The following is a 21,678-nucleotide window of genomic DNA, read 5'->3' on the forward strand; positions in this document are numbered from 1 at the left end:
CCTTGACTAGTTTGAGAAACAATTTATGTTGAAACACTAAAATGAATTCGGAGCTCGAAATTTGACAACGTATCGACAACTTTTTCCGTAGACCAGCTAGGTCAAAAGTTCATTTGCTTTCAGACTCTGTTCCAATGTTGACACTCCTCCTTGGCTCCTAAAACTAATTGAATAAGTCCTAGACTAGTTTGAAAAACTATTTATGTTGAAACACTATATCGTTTTAATAGCTCGAAATGTGACAATGCATTAACCTCTTTTTTCGTATACCAACCAGGTAAACATTTCACTATTCTTCAGTCTCTTTTTCAAAGTTCATTTTCCTTCTTAGACCCTCAAATTATTTGAATAAAGCCTTGACTAGGTTGAAAAGCAACTAATGTCTAACCACTACATAGAGAGTTTTAGAGCTGGAAATTTGACAACATATCAGATACTTTTTTCGTGGACCAGCTATGTCAAAACTTCATACTTCGTCAGATTCTATTCTAATGTCAACACTCCTCTTTAGACCATCCATCAAAATAATTGAATAAGTCAGTGAATAGATTGAAAAACATCTTAAGTTGAACCACTATATAGAGTTTTTAGCTAAAAATTTGACAACGTATCAACTATTTTTTTGTACACGAGCTAGGTCAAAGTTTCACTCTTCTTCAGACTCTTTCTAATGTTGAAACTCCTTCTGAGACCATCGATTAATTTGAAAAAGTCCTTGACTAGTTTGAAAAACAATTTGTTTTGAATCACTATATAGACTTTGGAACTCGAAATTTGACAACGTATCAACTACTTTTTTCGTAGACAAGCTAAGTCAAAAATTCAATTGCTCTCAGACTCCATTCTAAAGTTGACACTCCTCCTTATACCCTAAAATCAATTGAAAAAGTCCTTGACTAGTTTGAAAAGCGGTTTATGTTAAAACACTATATAGTTTTTAGAGCTCGAAATTTGACGAAGCTTTGATCACTTTTTTGTAGACCATCCAGGTCGACAATCCATTCTTCCTCAAAATCCTCTCCAATGTTGAAATTCCTCTTTACACCCTAAACTCATTGGAATAGGTCCTTGACTAGGATGAAATAAACTTTATGACGCAACTGTAGAGAGTTTATAGAGCTCAAAATTTGATAATGTATCGATTGTTTTTTTGTAGACCCGTTATGTCAAAGTATCTATCTTCCTCTATTCCAATGTTGAGACTCCTCCTTAAAACCTCAATCTAATTGAATAAGTCCTTGATTTGTTTGAAAAACAATTTTTGGTTGGACACTATAAAGAGTTTTTAGAGCTCGAAATTTGACAACGTGTCAACCATTTTTTTTGTAGACCAACCAGGTCAACATTTCACTCTTCTTCAGTCTCTTTTCAAATGTTCAAACTCCTTCTCAGACCCTCAAATTTTTTGAATAAATCCTTGACTAGGTTGAAAAACAACTTATGAATAACCACTTTAGAGCTGGAAATTTGACAATGTATCAACTACTTTTTTCCTGCACGAGCTAGGTCAAAATTTCCTTCCTCTTCAGACTCTTTTTCAACGTTGAAACTACTTCCTAGACCATCAAATCAATTGAATACGTCCTTGAATATGTTTAAAAACAATTTGTCTGGAAACACTTTATAGAGTTTGGAGCTCGAAATCTGACAACGTATCGATTACTTTTTTCGTGGACCCGCTAGGACAAAATATCACTTTTCCTCAGACTCTACTCCTCATTATCAACTTTTTTGTAGACCAGCCAGATCAACAATCTGTTCTTATTCAGACCCTTCTCCAATGTTGACACTCCTTATTACTCCCTCAAAATATTTGAATATGTCCTTGACTAGTTTGAAAAACACGTTATGAAGAAATACTATGGAGTTTTTAGAGCTCGAAATCTGACAATGTGTCAATTAAAGTTTCGTAGACTTTCTAGGTCATAATATCAATCTTTCTCGGACTCTAATCCAATGTCGACACTACTCCTTAAATCCTCAAATTAATTGATTAAGTCCTTGAATAGTTTGAAAAACGATTTATGTTGCAACACTATATAGAGAGTTTAGAGCTCAAAATTTGATAATGTATCAACCATTTTTTATAGAACAGCCAGGTCGACAACTCACTCTTCTTGTGACTGTATTCGAATGTTGACACTCCTCTTTACACCTTAAATTTAATTGAAAAATTACTTGACTAGGTTGAAAAAAAAATTTTGTTGGACCACTATATAGAGTGTGGATCTCGAAATTTGACAACGTATCAACCATTTTTTGTTAAAAAGCCAAGTCGAGAATTCACTCTTCTCGTGACTCTTCTCCAATGTTGACACTCCTCCTTAGAGCCTCAAAATATTTGAATAGGTACTTGACTAGTTTGAAAAACACTTTATAATGAAACACTAAAGAGTTTTTAGAGCTCGAGTTTTGACAATGTATCAATTAGTAGTTTTTTTGTAGACCAGCCAGGTCAAAATTCACTCTTCTAGTGACCCTTTTCCAATGTTGACTCCGATTGTTAGACCCTCAAAATCTTTAAATAGGTCCTTGACTAGGTTGAAAAACACTTTATGATGAGACACTATAGAGTTTTTAGAGCCCGAAATTTGAGAACGTGTCAACTACTTTTTCCGTAGACAAGCTAAGTCGAACATTCACTCGCTTTCAGACTCTATTCCATTGTTGACACTCCTCGTTAAACCCTAAAACTAATTGAAAAAATCCTTGACTAGTTTGAAACACGATTTATATTGAAACACTTTATAGAGTTTGGATCTCGAAATTTGACAACGTATCAACCATTTTTTTGTAGACCAGCGAGGTGGACAATTCACTCTTTTTGTGACTCTTTTCCAATGTTGGCACTTATTCCTAGACCCACAAATTATTTGAATATGTCCTTGACTTGGTTGAAAAACACTTTATGATGAGACACTATAGAGTGTTTAGAGCTCGAATTTTTAAAACGTATCAGCTACTTTTTTCGTAGACAAGCTAAGTCAAAAACTCATTTGCTTTCAGACGCATTCGCTTCTCCAATGTTGACACTCCTTCTTAGATCCTCAAAATATTTGAAAAGGTCCTTGACTAGGTTGAAAAACAACTTTTGTCTAATAACTATATAGAGTTTTAAAGCTGAAAATTTGACAACGCATCGGTAACTTTTTTGTAGACCAGATAGGTCAAAATTTCATTCTTCTTCAGACTTTATTCCAATGTTGACACTCCTCCTTATACCATCAAAATTAATTGAGAAAGTCTTCGACTAGGTTGATAAACAAATAATGTTGAACCACTATATAGAGTTTGGATCTCGAAATTTGACAACGTATCGATCACATTTTTATTAGACGAGTTAGGTCAAACTTCATTCCTCTTCAGACTCTTTTTCAATGTCAACAGTCCTCCTTTTGACGATGAAACACTAAATAGTGTTTGCATCTTGAAATTTGACAACGTATCAACTTCTTTTTTCCAACAGGAGCTAGCTCAAAATTTCACTCTTTTCAGATTCTTGTAAAACGTTGCAACTCCTTCTTAGACCATCAAATCATTTGAATACGTCCTTGAATACGAAGTTGAAAAACAATTTATCTTGAACCGCTATATAGAGTTTGGAGCTGGAATTTTGACAACGCATCAACCACTTTTTTGTAGACTAGCCAGATCGGCAATTCACTCTTCTTGTGACTCTTTCCCAATGTTTACATCCCTCGTTAGACCATCAATTTAAATAAAAGAGTCCTTGACTATGTTCAAGAACAATTTATGTTGAACCACTATATAGAGTTTGGATTTAGAAATTTGACAATGTATCAAATACTTTTTTGGCAGACGAGCTAGGATAAATTTCATTCTTCTTCAGGCTCTATTTCAATGTCAACATTCCTCCTTATACCATCAAACTAATTGAATATGTCCTTAACTAGGTTGAAAAACACTTTATGATGAAACACTATATAGAGTTTGGATCTCAAAATTTGTCAACGTATTAACTACTTTTTTCGTACAGGAGCTGGCTCAAAATTTTTACTCTTCTTCACACTCTTTTAAAACGTTGAAACTCCTTTTTAGACCAACAAATCAAATGAATACGTCCTTGACTAGGCTGAAAAAAACTTTATGATGAAACACTGTAGAGTTTTTAGAGCTCGAAATTTGACAATGTATCAACTTTTTATTCCGTAGACCCGCAAGGTCAAAATATCAATCCTCCTCAGACTCTAATTTTATTTTGACAATCCTCCTTAAACCCTCAAACTAATTGAATAAGTCCTCGACAATTTTGAAAAACAATTTTTATCAAACAACTTTTTAAGGTTTGCAGCTCAAAATTTGACAAAGTATCAACTATTTTTTTCGTAGACAAGCTAAGTCGAAAATTCATTCGCTTTCAGACACTCTATTCCAATGTTGACACTTCTCTTTAAACCCTAAAAACTAAATGAAAGAGTCCTTGACTAGTTTGAAAAACGATTTATGTTGAAACATTATATAGATTTTGGATCTCGAAATTTGACAAGGTATCAACCATTTTTTTGTAGACCAGCCAGTTCGACAATTCAATCTTCTTGTGACTCTTTTCCAATTTTGACACTTATTCTTAGACCCTCAAAATATTTGAAGAGGTCCTTGACTAGGTTGAAAAACACTTTATGATGAGACACTATAGATTTTTTAGAGTTCGAACATTGAAAACCTATCAATTGCCTTTTTCGTAGACAAGCTAAGTCAAAAAAGCATTCCATTTCGGGCTCCTTTCCAATATTAACACTCCTTCTTAGACCCTCAAAATATTTGAATAGTTCCTTGACTAGGTTGAAAAACATCTTATGTCTAATCATTATACAGAGAGTTTTGGAGCTGGTAATTTGACAACGTATCAGTTAATTTTTTCGTAGACCAACTAGGTCAAAAACTCATTCTTCAGCAGACTCTATTCCAATGTTGACACTCCTCCATAGACCATCAAATTAATTGAAAAATTCCTGGACTAGGTTGAAAAACACTTTACGTTGAAACACTATAGAGTTTTTTGAGCTCGAAATTTGACAATGTATCAATTACTTTTTTCGTAGAACCGCTAGGTCAAAATATCACTCTTTCTCAGACTGTATTTCAATGTTGACAATCCTCCCTAAACCCTCAAACTAATTGAATAAGTCCTCGACAACTTTGAAAAACAATTTATGTTAAACAACTTTATAAAGTTTGCAGCTCAAAATTTGACAACGTATCAACTATTTTTTCGTAGACAAGCTAAGTCGAAAATTCATTCGCTTTCAGACTCTATTCCAATGTTGACACTTCCCTTTAAACCCTAAAAACTAATTGAAAGAGTCCTTGACTAGTTTGAAAAACGATTTATATTGAAACATTATATAGAGTTTGGATCTCGAAATTTGACAAGGTATCAACCATTTTTCTGTAGACCAGCCAGTTCAACAATTCACTCTTCTTGTGACTCTTTTCTAATTTTGACACTTATTCTAAGATCCTCAAAATATTTGATAGGTCCTTGACTAGGTTGAAAAACACTTTATGTTGAGACACTATAGACTTTTTAGAATTCGAAATTTGAAAACCTATCAACTGCTTTTTTCGTAGACAAGCTAAGTCAAAAATGCATTCGCTTTCAGACTCCTTTCCAATATTAACACTCCTTCTTAGACCCTCAAAATATTTGAATAGTTCCTTGGCTAGTTTGAAAAACATCTTATGTCTAATCTTTATACAGATATTTTTGGAGCTGGGAATTTGACAACGTATCAGTTAATTTTTTTGTAGACCAGCTAGGTCAAAAATTCATTCTTCAGCAGACTCTATTCCAATGTTGACACTCCTCCATAGACCATCAAATTAATTGAAAAAGTCCTTGACTAGGTTGAAAAACACTTTACGATGAAACACTATAGAGTTTTTTGAGCTCGAAACTTGACAATGTATCAATTATTTTTTTTTCGTAGAACCGCTAGGTCAAAATATCAGTCTTCCTCAGACTGTATTTCAATGTTGACACTACTCCTTAAATCCTCAATTAATTGATTAAGTCCTTAACTAGGTTGAAAAACACTTTATTATGAAATACTATATAGAGTTTGGATCTCAAAATTTGACAACGTATCAACTACTTTTTTCGTACAGGAGCTGGCTCAAAATTTTACTCTTCTTCACACTCTTTTAAAACGTTGAAATTTCTTTTTAGACCAACAAATCAATTGAATACGTCCTTGACTAGGCTGAAAAAACTTTATGATGAAACACTGTAGAGTTTTTAGAGCTCGAAATTTGACAATGTATCAACTTTTTATTCCGTAGACCCGCAAGGTCAAAATATCAATCCTCCTAAGACTCTAATTTTATTTTGACAATCCTCCTCAAACCCTCAAATTAATTGAATAATTCCTCGACAACTTTGAAAAACAATTTATGTTAAACAACTTTATAAGGTTTGCAGCTCGAAATTTGACAACGTATCAACTACTTTTTTCGTAGACAAGCTAAGTCGAAAATTCATTCGCTTTCAGACTCTATTCCAATGTTGACACTTCTCTTCAAAACCTAAAAACTAATTGAAAGAGTCCTTGACTAGTTTGAAAAACGATTTATGTTGAAAGATTATATAGAGTTTGGATCTCGAAATTTGACAAGGTATCAACCATTTTTTTGTAGACCAGCCAGTTCGACAATTCATTCTTCTTGTGACTCTTTTCCAATTTTGACACTTTTTCTTAGACCCTTAAAATATTTGAATAGTTCCTTGGCTAGGTTGAAAAACATCTTATGTCTAATCATTATACAGAGAGTTTTGGAGCTGGGAATTTGACAACGTATCAGTTAATTTTTTCGTAGACCAGCTAGGTCAAAAATTCAATCTTCAGCAGACTCTCTTCCAATGTTGACACTCCTCCATAGACCATCAAATTAATTGAAAAAGTCCTTGACTAGGTTGAAAAACACTTTACGATGAAACACAATAGAGTTTTTTGAGCTCGAAATTCGACAATGTATCAATTACTTTTTTTCGTAGAACCGCAAGGTCAAAATATCAATCCTCCTCAGACTCTAATTTTATTTTGACAATCCTCCTTAAACCCTCAAATTAATTGAATAGGTCCTCGACAACTTTGAAAAACAACTTATGTTAAACAACTTTATAAGGTTTGCAGCTCGAAATTTGACAACGTATCAACTACTTTTTTCGTAGACAAGCTAAGTCGAAAATTCATTCGCTTTCAGGCTCTATTCCAATGTTGACACTTCTCTTTAAAACCTAAAAACTAATTGAAAGAGTCCTTGACTAGTTTGAAAAACGATTTATGTTGAAAGATTATATAGAGTTTGGATCTCGAAATTTGACAAGGTATCAACCATTTTTTTGTAGACCAGCCAGTTCGACAATTCACTCTTCTTGTGACTCTTTTCCAATTTTGACACTTTTTCTTAGACCCTTAAAATATTTGAATAGTTCCTTGGCTAGGTTGAAAAACATCTTATGTCTAATCATTATACAGAGAGTTTTGGAGCTGGGAATTTGACAACGTATCAGTTAATTTTTTCGTAGACCAGCTAGGTCAAAAATTCAATCTTCAGCAGACTCTCTTCCAATGTTGACACTCCTCCATAGACCATCAAATTAATTGAAAAAGTCCTTGACTAGGTTGAAAAACACTTTACGATGAAACACAATAGAGTTTTTTGAGCTCGAAATTCGACAATGTATCAATTACTTTTTTTCGTAGAACCGCAAGGTCAAAATATCAATCCTCCTCAGACTCTAATTTTATTTTGACAATCCTCCTTAAACCCTCAAATTAATTGAATAGGTCCTCGACAACTTTGAAAAACAACTTATGTTAAACAACTTTATAAGGTTTGCAGCTCGAAATTTGACAACGTATCAACTACTTTTTTCGTAGACAAGCTAAGTCGAAAATTCATTCGCTTTCAGGCTCTATTCCAATGTTGACACTTCTCTTTAAAACCTAAAAACTAATTGAAAGAGTCCTTGACTAGTTTGAAAAACGATTTATGTTGAAAGATTATATAGAGTTTGGATCTCGAAATTTGACAAGGTATCAACCATTTTTTTGTAGACCAGCCAGTTCGACAATTCACTCTTCTTGTGACTCTTTTCCAATTTTGACACTTTTTCTTAGACCCTTAAAATATTTGAATAGTTCCTTGGCTAGGTTGAAAAACATCTTATGTCTAATCATTATACAGAGAGTTTTGGAGCTGGGAATTTGACAACGTATCAGTTAATTTTTTCGTAGACCAGCTAGGTCAAAAATTCATTCTTCAGCAGACTCTCTTCCAATGTTGACACTCCTCCATAGACCATCAAATTAATTGAAAAAGTACTTGACTAGGTTGAAAAACACTTTACGATGAAACACAATAGAGTTTTTTGAGCTCGAAATTCGACAATGTATCAATTACTTTTTTTCATAGAACCGCTAGGTCAAAATATCAATCTTTCTCAGACTGTATTTCAATGTTGACACTACTCCTTAAATCCTCAATGAATTGAATAAGTCCTTAACTAGGTTCAAAAACACTTTATTATGAAAGACTATATAGAGTTCGGATCTCAAAATTTCACAACGTATCAACTACTTTTTTCGTACAGGAGCTGCCTCAAAATTTTATTCTCCTTTGCACTCGTTTAAAACGTTGAAACTCCTTTTTAGGCCAACAAATCAATTGAATGCGTCCTTGACTAGGCTGAAAAAAACTTTATGATGAAACACTGTAGAGTTTTTAGAGCTCGAAATTTGACAATGTATCAACTTTTTATTCCGTAGACCCGCAAGGTCAAAATATCAATCCCCCTCAGACTCTAATTTTATTTTGACAATCCTCCTTAAACCCTCAAATTATTTGAATAAGTCCTCGACAACTTTGAAAAACAACTTATGTTAAACAACTTTATAAGGTTTGCAGCTCGAAATTTGACAACGTATCAACTACTTTTTTCGTAGACAAGCTAAGTCGAAAATTCATTCGCTTTCAGACTCTATTCCAATGTTGACACTTCTCTTTAAAAACTAAAAACTAATTGAAAGAGTCCTTGACTAGTTTGAAAAACGATTTATGTTGAAACATTATATAGAGTTTGGATCTCGAAATTTGACAAGGTATCAACCATTTTTTTGTAGACCAGCCAGTTCGACAATTAACTCTTTCTCAGACTGTATTTTAATGTTGACACTACTCCTTAAATCCTCAATTAATTGAATAAGTCCTTAACTAGTTTGAAAAACACTTTATTATGAAATACTATATAGAGTTTGGATCTCAAAATTTGACAACGTGTCAACTACTTTTTCCGTAGACAAGCTAAGTCGAACATTCACTCGCATTCAGACTCTATTCCAATGTTGACACTTCTCTTTAAACCCTAAAAACTAATTGAAAGAGTCCTTGACTAGTTTGAAAAACGATTTATATTGAAACATTATATAGAGATTGGATCTCAAAATTTGACAAGGTATCAACCATTTTTTTGCAGACCAGCCAGTTCGACAATTCACTCTTCTTGTGACTCTTTTCCAATTTTGACACTTATTCTTAGACCCTCAAAATATTTGAATAGGTCCTTGACTAGGTTGAAAAACACTTTATGATGAGACACTATAGAATTTTTAGAGTTCGAAATTTGAAAACCTATCAACTGCTTTTTTCGTAGACAAGCTAAGTCAAAAATGCATTCGCTTTCAGACTCCTTTCCAATATTAACACTCCTTCTTAGACCCTCAAAGTATTTGAGTAGTTCCTTGACTAGGTTGAAAAACATCTTATGTCTAATCATTATACAGAAAATTTTGGAGCGGGGAACTTGACAACGTATCAGTTAATTTTTTCGTAGACCAGCTAGGTCAGAAATTCAATCTCCAGCAGACTATATTCCACTATTGACACTCCTCCATAGACCATCAAATTAATTGAAAAAGTCCTTGCCTAGGTTGAAAAACACTTTACGATGAAGCACTATAGAGTTTTTTGAGCTCGAAATTTGACAATGTATCAATTACTTTTTTCGTAGAACCGCTAGGTCAAAATATCAATCTTTCTCAGACTGTATTTCAATGTTGACACTACTCCTTAAATCCTCAATTAATTGAATAAGTCCTTGACTAGTTTGAAAAACGATTTATGTTGAAACACTATACAGAGATCGAAATTTGACAATATATCAAACACTTTTTTGTAGACAAGCCAGGTCGACAATTCATCCTTCTTCAGACTGTTCTCCAATTTTGACACTCTTTCGTTGACCCTCAAAATGTTTGAATAGGTCCAGGGCTTGGATGAAAGACACTTTATGATGAAACACTATAGAAATTTTAGAGCTCGAAATTTGACAATGTATCAATTACATTTTTGTAGACCAGCCAGGTCGACAATTCCTACTTCTGCAGATTTTTCTCCAATTTGGCACTCTTTCTTAGACCCTCAAAATGTTTGAATAAGTCCTGGACTTGGTTGAAAAACACTTTATGATGAAACACATTAGTATTTTGAGAGCTCGAAGTTTGACAATGTATCAATTAATTTTTTCGTAGACCCGCAAGGTCGATATATCAGTCTTCTTCTTTGACTCTATTCCAATGTTGACACTCCTCCTTAAACCCTCAAATTAAATGAATAAGTCCTTGCCTAGTTTTAAAAACAATTTATGCTGAACCACTATAGAGTTTGGAGCTCGAAATTTGACAACCTATCAGCTTCTTTCTTCGTAGACGCTTTAAGTCAAAAATGCATTCCTCTTCAGACTCTATTCTTTTTTCGACACTCCTCCTTAGACCATCAAATTAATTGAATAAGTCGTTGACTAGGTTGAAAGACACCTCATGATGAAACACTATATAGAGTTTTTAGAGCTCGAGATTGGACAACGTATCAACCACTTTTTTCGTAGGCCAATCGTTCGACAACTCATTCTTCCTCAGACTCTTTGCCAATGTAGACACTCCTTCTTAGAACCTCAAAATCTTGGATGAGGTCCTTGACTATGTTGAAAAATAAAATATGTCTAACCACTATATAGAGAGTTTTAGAGCGGGAAATTTGACAACGTATCAGTTACTTTTTTAGTATACTAGCTAGGTCAAAATTTAATTCCTCTTCAGACTCTATTCTAATGTGGACACTCCTCATTAGACCATCAAATTAATTGAATAATTCCTTGATTAGGTTGAGAAACAGTTTATGTTGAACCACTATAGAGTTTGGAGCTCGAAATTTGAAAACGTATCAACTGCTTTCTTCGTAGACGAGTTGAGTCAAAATTTCATCCTTCAACACTATATAGAGTTTTTAGAGCTCAAAATTTGACAAAGTAACAATCACTTTTTTCGTAGACCAGCTATGTCAGCAGTTCATTCTTCTCCAGACTCTTTTCCGATGTTTTTCCTTCTTAGAGCACCAAATTAGTTGAATAACTCCTTCACTTGGTTGATAATTGCCATATAATGACACACTAAATAGAGTTTTTGGAGCTCAAAATTTAACAACGTCTTAACTAATTATTTTGGTGGACCAGCTAGGTCAATATTTCATTTTTTTCAGAGTTAAGTTATTTTCCATCACGGACACTCCTGCGCAGAGTGTCAATTTAATTGAATATGTCCGTGACTAGGTTGAAAAACAGTTCATGTTGAACCACTATATAGAGTTTTTAGAGCTCGAAATTTGACAACGTATCAATTACTTTTTTAATAGACCCGCTAGGTCAAAATATCGTTCCTCCTCAGATTCTATTCTAATGTTGAAACTCCTCCTTAGACCATCAAATTAATTGAATAAGTCGTTGACTAGGTTGAAAGACAACTCATGATGAAACACTATATAGAGTTTTTAGAGCTCGAGATTGGACAACGTATCAACCACTTTTTTCGTAGGCGAATCGTTCGACAACTCATTCTTCCTCAGACTCTTCGCCAATGTAGACACTCCTTCTTAGAACCTCAAAATCTTGGATGAGGTCCTTGACTATGTTGAAAAATAACATATGTCTAACCACTATATAGAGAGTTTTAGAGCGGGAAATTTGACAACGTATCAGTTACTTTTTTAGTATACTAGCTAGGTCAAAATTTAATTCCTCTTCAGACTCTATTCTAATATGGACACTCCTCATTAGACCATCAAATTAATTGAATAATTCCTTGATTAGGTTGAGAAACAGTTTATGTTGAACCACTACAGAGTTTGGAGCTCGAAATTTGAAAACGTATCAACTGCTTTCTTCGTAGACGATTTGAGTCAAAATTTCATCCTTCAACACTATATAGATTTTTTAGAGCTCAAAATTTGACAAAGTAACAATCACTTTTTTCGAGACCAGCTATGTCAGCAATTCATTCTTCTCCAGACTCTTTTCCGATGTTTTTCCTTCTTAGAGCCCCAAAAGAGTTGAATAACTCCTTCACTTGGTTGATAAACACCATATAATGACACACTAAATAGATTTTTTGGAGCTCAAAATTTAACAACGTCTTAACTAATTATTTTGGTGGACCAGCTAGGTCAATATTTCATTTTTTTTCACAGTTAAGTTATTTTCCATCACGGACACTCCTGCTCAGAGTGTCAATTTAATTGAATATGTCCGTGACTAGGTTGAAAACCAGTTCATGTTGAACCACTATATAGAGTTTTTAGAGCTCCAAATTTGACAACGTATCAATTACTTTTTTTAATAGACCCGCTAGGTCAAAATATCGTTCCTCCTCAGATTCTATTCTAATATTGAAACTCCTCCTTAGACCATCAAATTATTTAAATAAGTTCTTGACTCGGTTGGAAAACAATTGATGTGGAGCCACTCTATATAGTTTGCAGCTCGACGAAACTTGCCAACGTGTCAACTAATTTTTTCGTAGAAAAGCTAAGTCAAAAACTCGTTTGCTTTCAGAATCTAGTCCAATGTTGACACTCCCCCTTAAATCTTCAAATTAATTGAACAAGGCCTTGACTGGTTTGAAAAACGATTTATGTTGAAACACTATACAGTTTTCAGTTTTTAGAGCTCAAAACTTAGCAAAGTATCAACCACTTTTTTGTAGGCCAGCCAGTTCTTTCTTCGTCATACTCGTTTCCAATTATGACACTCCTTCTTAGACGCTCAAATGAATTGAACAGGTCCTTGGCTATGTTGAAAAACACTTTATGATGATACACTTTATAGAGTTTTTAGAGCTCGAAATTTGACAACGTATCGATTACTTTTTTCGTGGACCCGCTAGGACAAAATATCACTTTTCCTCAGACTCTATTTCAACGTTGGCACTTCTCTTTACAACCTCACTATATTTGAATAAGTCCTTGGCTATTTTGAAAAACAATTTATGTCGAAACACTGAGTAGAAATTTTTTAGGTCAAAATTTGACAAGGTATCGACTATTTTTTTTCGTAGACCAGCCAGGCCAACAATTGATTCTTCTTCGTAATCTTTTCCAGTGTTTACACTCCTTCTTAGACCCTCAAAATGTTTGAAAGGTCCTTGACTAGGTTGAAAAACACTTCATGACGAAACAATATAGAGCTTTTAGAGCTCCAAAATTGACAACGTATCAATTAATTTTTCCGTAGACCAGCCAGGTCAACAATTTTTTTCTTCATACACTTTTCCAATGTTGACACTCCTTCTTAGACACTCAAATTATTTAAAAAGGTCCTTGACTAGGTTGAAAATCACTTTATGATGAAACCATATAGAGTTTTTAGAGCTCCAATTTTGACTACGTATCAATTACTTTTTTGTCGACCTGCTCCGTCAAAATATCACTCCTCATCAAACTCTATTGCAGTCTTTACACTTCTCCTTACACCATCAAATTAATTGATTAAGTCCTTGACTAGTTTGAAAAACGATTTACGTTGAAACACTATAGAGTTTTTAGAGCTCCAAATTTGACAACGTATCAATTACTTTTTTTAATAGACCCGCTAGGTCAAAATATCGTTCCTCCTCAGATTCTATTCTAATATTGAAACTCCTCCTTAGACCATCAAATTATTTAAATAAGTTCTTGACTCGGTTGGAAAACAATTTATGTGGAGCCACTCTATATAGTTTGCAGCTCGACGAAACTTGCCAACGTGTCAACTAATTTTTTCGTAGAAAAGCTAAGTCAAAAACTCGTTTGCTTTCAGAATCTAGTCCAATGTTGACACTCCCCCTTAAATCTTCAAATTAATTGAACAAGGCCTTGACTGGTTTGAAAAACGATTTATGTTGAAACACTATACAGTTTTCAGTTTTTAGAGCTCAAAATTTAGCAAAGTATCAACCACTTTTTTCTAGGCCAGCCAGTTCTTTCTTCGTCATACTCGTTTCCAATTATGACACTCCTTCTTAGACGCTCAAATGAATTGAACAGGTCCTTGGCTACGTTGAAAAACACTTTATGATGATACACTTTATAGAGTTTTTAGAGCTCGAAATTTGACAACGTATCGATTACTTTTTTCGTGGACCCGCTAGGACAAAATATCACTTTTCCTCAGACTCTATTTCAACGTTGGCACTTCTCTTTACAACCTCACTATATTTGAATAAGTCCTTGGCTATTTTGAAAAACAATTTATGTCGAAACACTGAGTAGAAATTTTTTAGGTCAAAATTTGACAAGGTATCGACTATTTTTTTTCGTAGACCAGCCAGGCCAACAATTGATTCTTCTTCGTAATCTTTTCCAGTGTTTACACTCCTTCTTAGACCCTCAAAATGTTTGAAAGGTCCTTGACTAGGTTGAAAAACACTTCATGACGAAACAATATAGAGCTTTTAGAGCTCCAAAATTGACAACGTATCAATTAATTTTTCCGTAGACCAGCCAGGTCAACAATTTTTTTCTTCATACACTTTTCCAATGTTGACACTCCTTCTTAGACACTCAAATTATTTAAAAAGGTCCTTGACTAGGTTGAAAATCACTTTATGATGAAACCATATAGAGTTTTTAGAGCTCCAATTTTGACTACGTATCAATTACTTTTTTGTCGACCTGCTCCGTCAAAATATCACTCCTCATCAAACTCTATTGCAGTCTTTACACTTCTCCTTACACCATCAAATTAATTGATTAAGTCCTTGACTAGTTTGAAAAACGATTTACGTTGAAACACTATAGAGTTTTTAGAGCTCGAAAGTTGACAACGTATCAATCACTTTTTTCGTAGACCAGCCTGGTTAACAATTCATTATTCATCACACTGTTTTCCAATGTTGACACTCCTTATAAGACCCCCAGACTGTTTGAAAAGATCCATGACAAGGTTGAAAAACACATTATGATGAAACACTATATAGAATTTTGGAACTCGAAATTTGACAACGTATCATTTTTTTCTCAGACCCACTAGGTCAAAAAATCACTCTTCAGACTCTTCTGCAATGTTCACACTCCTCCATAGACCATCAAATTAATTGAATAAGTCCTTGACTGGGTTGAAAAACACTTTACGATGAAACACTATAGAGTTTTTAGAGCTCGAAATTTGACAATATATCAATTACTTTTTTTCGTGGAACCGCCAGGTCACAATATCTATCTTTCTCAGACTCTATTTCAACGTTGACACTACTCCTTAAACCCTCAATGAATTGAATAAGTCCTTGACTATTTTGAAAAACGATTAATATTGAAACACTATATAGAGTTTTTAGAGATCGAAATTTGACAATACATCAACCACTTTTTGTAGACCAGCCAGGTCGACAATTCATCCTTCTTCAGACTCTTCTCCATTTCTGATACTCTTTCTTAGACCCTCAAAATATTTGAATAAGACCTAAACTTGGTTTAAAAATACTTTATGATGAAACACTATAGAATTTGTAGAGCTAGAAATTTGACAATGTGTATCAATTACTTTTTTCGTAGACCCGCAAGGTCATTATATCAGTCTTCATCAGACAGACTCTATTCTAACTTTGGCACTCCTCCTTAGAACCTCAAGTTATTTGAATAAGTCCCCGACTAGTTTGAAAAACTCTTTATGTTGAAACACTATTTAGAGTTTATGAGGTGAAAATTTGACAACGTATCAATTGCTTGTTTTCGTAGACCCGCTAGGTCAAAATATCTCTCTTCCTCAAACTCTAATCTAATGTTCACACTCCTCCATAGACCATCAAATTAATTGAATAAGTCCTTGACTGGGTTGAAAAACACTTTACGATGAAACACTATAGAGTTTTTAGAGCTCGAAATTTGACAATATATCAATTACTTTTTTTCGTGGAACCGCCAGGTCACAATATCTATCTTTCTCAGACTCTATTTCAACGTTGACACTACTCCTTAAACCCTCAATGAATTGAATAAGTCCTTGACTATTTTGAAAAACGATTAATATTGAAACACTATATAGAGTTTTTAGAGATCGAAATTTGACAATACATCAACCACTTTTTGTAGACCAGCCAGGTCGACAATTCATCCTTCTTCAGACTCTTCTCCATTTCTGATACTCTTTCTTAGACCCTCAAAATATTTGAATAAGACCTAAACTTGGTTTAAAAATACTTTATGATGAAACACTATAGAATTTGTAGAGCTAGAAATTTGACAATGTGTATCAATTACTTTTTTCGTAGACCCGCAAGGTCATTATATCAGTCTTCATCAGACAGACTCTATTCTAACTTTGGCACTCCTCCTTAGAACCTCAAGTTATTTGAATAAGTCCCCGACTAGTTTGAAAAACTCTTTATGTTGAAACACTATTTAGAGTTTATGAGGTGAAAATTTGACAACGTATCAATTGCTTGTTTTCGTAGACCCGCTAGGTCAAAATATCTCTCTTCCTCAAACTCTAATCTAATGTTCACACTCCTGCGACCCTCAAGATTGGAGATCTAGACCCTCAAATTTTTTTAAATAAGTCCTTGACCAGGTTAAAAAGCGATTTATATTGAAACACTAATTAGAGAGATTTCAGAGCTGGAAATTTGTCAACTACTGTTTCTTAGACCAGCTAGGTCAAGTTTAATTCTTCCTCAGACTCTATTCCAATGCTGACACTCCTCCTCAGATCCTCAAACTAATTAAGTTTGTCCTTTACTCGGTTAAAAAAGTAATTATTTTGAAACACTGATTAGAGAGTTTTTGAGCTGGGAATTTGACAAGGTGTTGACTATCTTTTTGTAGACCAGCTAGATCAAAAACTCATTCTTTTTCAGACTCTACTCCATTGTTGACACTCCTCCTTAGACCCTCAAAATAAAGGTATAGGTCCTTAGCTAGGCCGACAAAAAATGATTTTGAAACACAGTTTTTTTTTCTGACAGCAAGATATCGTATTCCAAATGAGAGGAGACCCTAAAACTTAAGTTAATGCACTAGATATCTTGTAAATGTACCTAAAATGAAGCCATATTATTTGATTTAAGTGTTTTTGGGCACCTGTCGCCTTAACACAACTTAAAGTTCTGATATAGGTGCGTAAGGCAAATCAACAGAAAATACGGTTTAATCTTCTGTTCTATAGGATGTAATGGTGTCTGGAGATTTAACTCAAAAAGTCTCAAACTAGCCCTAAGGCTATTCTATCAATTAGAACGCGTTTTGGAAATCCGCCTCTGATAAATGACTTTTTTTGCATGTATGCATATAGGAGGCCCTAACTGACGTCGAAAAAACACAGTAGATATGTTTAACTCAAGACAAATAGTCTACGGCAGGTCGTGGGAACACAGAAGGAAACGACTGAAAAAACCAGGTCCAGTTGCATCAAGTGGTCATAGAGATCGAGCGCTTTGTTCCAACGGTACCAGGGTAACAAGTGTTGTTCTCATAACTTCTATGACGTCCTATGTTTTTTTCATATCGGATAGGAAAAAAAATGTTACCTAAAAAATGAGTGCCAAATCGTTTTCATTTTCGGATCTCATAAACGGTGCTTCTTGGTCAGGTTTTTTTGTTGTTGTATTGGCTTCATATACTTGTAAGTAGAGGATATGGGAGCCTTTGCAGCCACAGGAAGGGCACTTTTTTCTAAAATGCACTCGTTTCGAGACATTGTGTCAAATTTCGGCTTTATGACAACAACGTGATACCTAAAAATAACAATGCCAGTGTTGATTTCTACGCGCATAAAGGGTCAACTATGGTTCGTAGTCAAATTTTCAGTTGCCAGCTACATATATTGCACTTTGAAATCTAAAAAAAAGCAATTTTTACGCAAAACTTTATAGTTTTCTCTTTGGCCTCAATTTCACTGACTCAGCTGACTAAACTCTACTTTTTCTTCAGATCTACAGCAAAAAATTGTTCAGTTTGTTGTGAGAGACATATTTTGACCGAGTCTGAACGTACAAGAACATTGGTTAACACCTTAAACAAAAAAAATAACCGCTTTTGTCAACTTTTGGATTTCAGAATAAAAATGAGATCTCTGTATCAATTTAAAATATGTTCAGTGTTTTTTTTCCATGATTTTGAGCATCAAGTCCGGTTTCCAACACAGATATACTAATAAATCAAAGATTAACCTCAATCAAAGACTGTAAAACGATAAATTTTCGTCTATTTTTGTCGTTGATTCTTGCGATAAAAAATTTGAAAGTGATGCAATTCCTGATGGGCTGAAACTATATTTTACTTCAAGATGCCGATTATTTTCATTATATATTTTTTTGCATTCAAAACATAGGAATAACAGAAAGAAATCCTTGCAAAAATCATTCAGCGGAATTTTTTTAACGTTTCTGCTTTCTAACGCTTTTTCAACACTAAATTTTGCTTGGAGTGAAATTGTTTTTAGATGTTGTAGAAGACATTCAAGCAAAAAAAGAAGTTAAAAAAACTAATTCGCTTGCAAAAAATTATATTCTTTGCGCGGAAAAAAACATTAATTGCGTTGGTATGTAGTTATTTTCTTTTAACAGCCAATTGTTAGAAAGAAGTTTTCATTACCCACTTTTCGTTTAATCTTTGTACCATTTTTCTCAGAAACCGCGTGATCCATGTAGTAAAGAGATTAACCATTCTTAATATAAAACCATCTTAATTCAATGAAATCGATTTTAAAACCAGTCTTAATTCAATGAAATCGATTTTAATTTAGTTGTATTCTATCTATAGCAAACTTGCTCAAAGAATACCTTCTTTAACAAATAGGATAAAAGCTTTCGTCCTTTTTTATACATTTGAGTTGAACTTTTATGTTGAAATTTTAATATTTAGACCCGCCTTTTCTTCTTGGTTGCACTGAACGCTGCGCAGGTGACAATAAAAATTGTCTTCAGTGCTCTTAAGTTCTTTTTTCCGCCATCAAAAACTCATTCTATAAAAAACAACTCAAACATTGAAATAATGTTTGTAGATGCTTTTCTATTTTCTATAGAACCTTTGCATGGGCTACCCGGTTTTTCTGTCGGAGAATCTCACTCGTTACTTAATTAGTGATCTGGAGATTTTTTTTTAAATAAAAAGAAAATCTTTTTCTGAAAGTCATACAGAATTGGAAGAGAGTTTGCTGTGTTTTATTTAGCCTTTACAGAAAATTTTCACAACATACAAAACCGTCAAAATACCAACAAAACGCGACAATACCTTTCTTAATTGGTAAAAAATTATTGTAACTTCCCCACAAAGTTTAGCGGTGAATGTAAGTAATTTCGCCGCATTCACCGCTGTTCTCACACAATTTTATTATTTTTTTTCTCTAAATGTTGAATATAAGTAAGTTCGCCACTAGGTTAAGCGGTGAAGTTATTCAAGTTCTCCGCTTTCACCCCTCATCTTACAACTTTTTTTGCATTCAGCGCCTATTTAATTTCTCACTGATGTTTCTCAGCGACAATTTTATTTCTATATAAATCTAAAAAATGAGATTGCAAATTCCAGAACAACTGATATCAATTCAGCCAAATTCCAGAACACACTTTTTGTCCAGCTAAATTTCAGGACTTAAGTTTTTTTCAGCCAAATTCTAGGACAATTGATTTAGTTCCAGTCAATGTCCAGGACATCAAATTGGGTCCAGACAATTTTTTTCATACCCAATATCAGTCGAGGGCAGACATTTCATACGTTAAATCTGTCGAGGACGGTGTTTTACTTGAACTGGACGGTCTTTTACGGACATTCTTCTTCTTGAACTATAATTCAGAGTTTGCTTAAAACCCTAACCGACTAGTATAACTTTAATCCCCTTCTAGAAAGCCGTTTAAATAAATAATATTCTGAAATAAAATATATTTTTATGCTGATCACCTAAACCCTAACAGTTAAGTACCTTGTTAAAATATAACAAGAAAAAAATTCTATAAACTCCACCTAGTTTAATAGTTATAACCGCCACGCAGGTCCAGGTGTGCGTTAATGATTCGACCCATCCAGACTAGAATCGTCCATGATCAGAGTAACTCAGACGAGGATCAGCCATGATCAAACTTCAGCTAGTTTTTATACGTGCTCGTCTTAAACTCTTTCTTATTGTTGCTTTGATCAGACCCATCCAGATCATAACCAGCACTAATCACACTTAGTTTTCCGAAAATGTGCTCGTGTTTATCTCGTTTTTAATTTTTTGATCGTTTTTACCGCGTTTCAAAATTTTTGCAGGTTCATAACTTTTTTCAGTGAGCAAGAACATCCAAAGTCGGGTGATTTTTGATTCGCTTATTTTTTGTTGAAAATATGTTAGAAAATTATATATATTGGAAAAATGATTTTATATTGCAAAATTAACAGCTCCTAACAACTTTAATAATTAAAGTTGAATCTTTTAAAACTTGAAATGTATAGAGCAACCCAAAGTCAACACTAACCAACATCGGTCGATAAAAAATCAACCTAGACCAATACCGTCAACCTAAGGTCAACCATGACCAATACACTCGACCTAAAGTCGACTATGACCAATATTGGTCAACCTAAACTCGAGCATGACCAATATCAATCGCCCTAAAGTCAACCATGACCATTAAGGTCGACCAAAAGCCTTATCATATCCATTATCGGTCGACCACTGTCTTTGATTACCCGATATTGGTCAACCACGGTCTTTTCTTAAGTCGACCTCTCAGCTGGGGTAACGTATGATAAGTGCTCATGACGTTAACATTAGGCGGTGGTCTTGGCAAGAATGCATGACTAGCCACATAATGATGTAAGCTTGATGTTAAGATGAAAGATCAACCGCTTTTACAACCGAGCAAAAAAACTGAAGAATCCGTGCCCAAGGAAGATTTTGTCATCCGTGTTTTCTTTATTTTGGAATTGGGTTCTTCAGAGTAAACTAATCTTCAGAGTAAACTAAATTTGGGCTCTTCAGACCTTTTTTTGATGAAGGTCTATGATGTTATTTTAGATCTTTACGTTTACTATGTCAAAAGAAGCACGTTCGCCTGGGGGATGTACAAGTTATGCGCATACTAAGCTTGGGGGAGTTTTATACTGTTCTTCTACTCTATAGACCCCCATGGAGAGGGTCTTAAGATCCCCAAAAGGTTATGGGCCCAGTAGTTTTCTAACAGACAGATTAATTTCAAAAAACAAAGATAATTTGTTGCGGAAATCATTTTCCTTCTTTGCCCAGTACCTTTTCTTTTCGGAAATGCAGCACAAAAATTACGATCTGGAGCGCAATGATTGTGGTGATAATGCAGACGAAGGATCAACAAATTGAGCCCACCTCTAGATACAACAACACCGCATTCACCGCTGTTC

The sequence above is a fragment of the Convolutriloba macropyga genome, chromosome 14 (genome assembly GCF_964194025.1).
Source record: "Convolutriloba macropyga chromosome 14, txConMacr16.3, whole genome shotgun sequence".
NCBI lineage: Eukaryota > Metazoa > Xenacoelomorpha > Acoela > Convolutidae > Convolutriloba > Convolutriloba macropyga.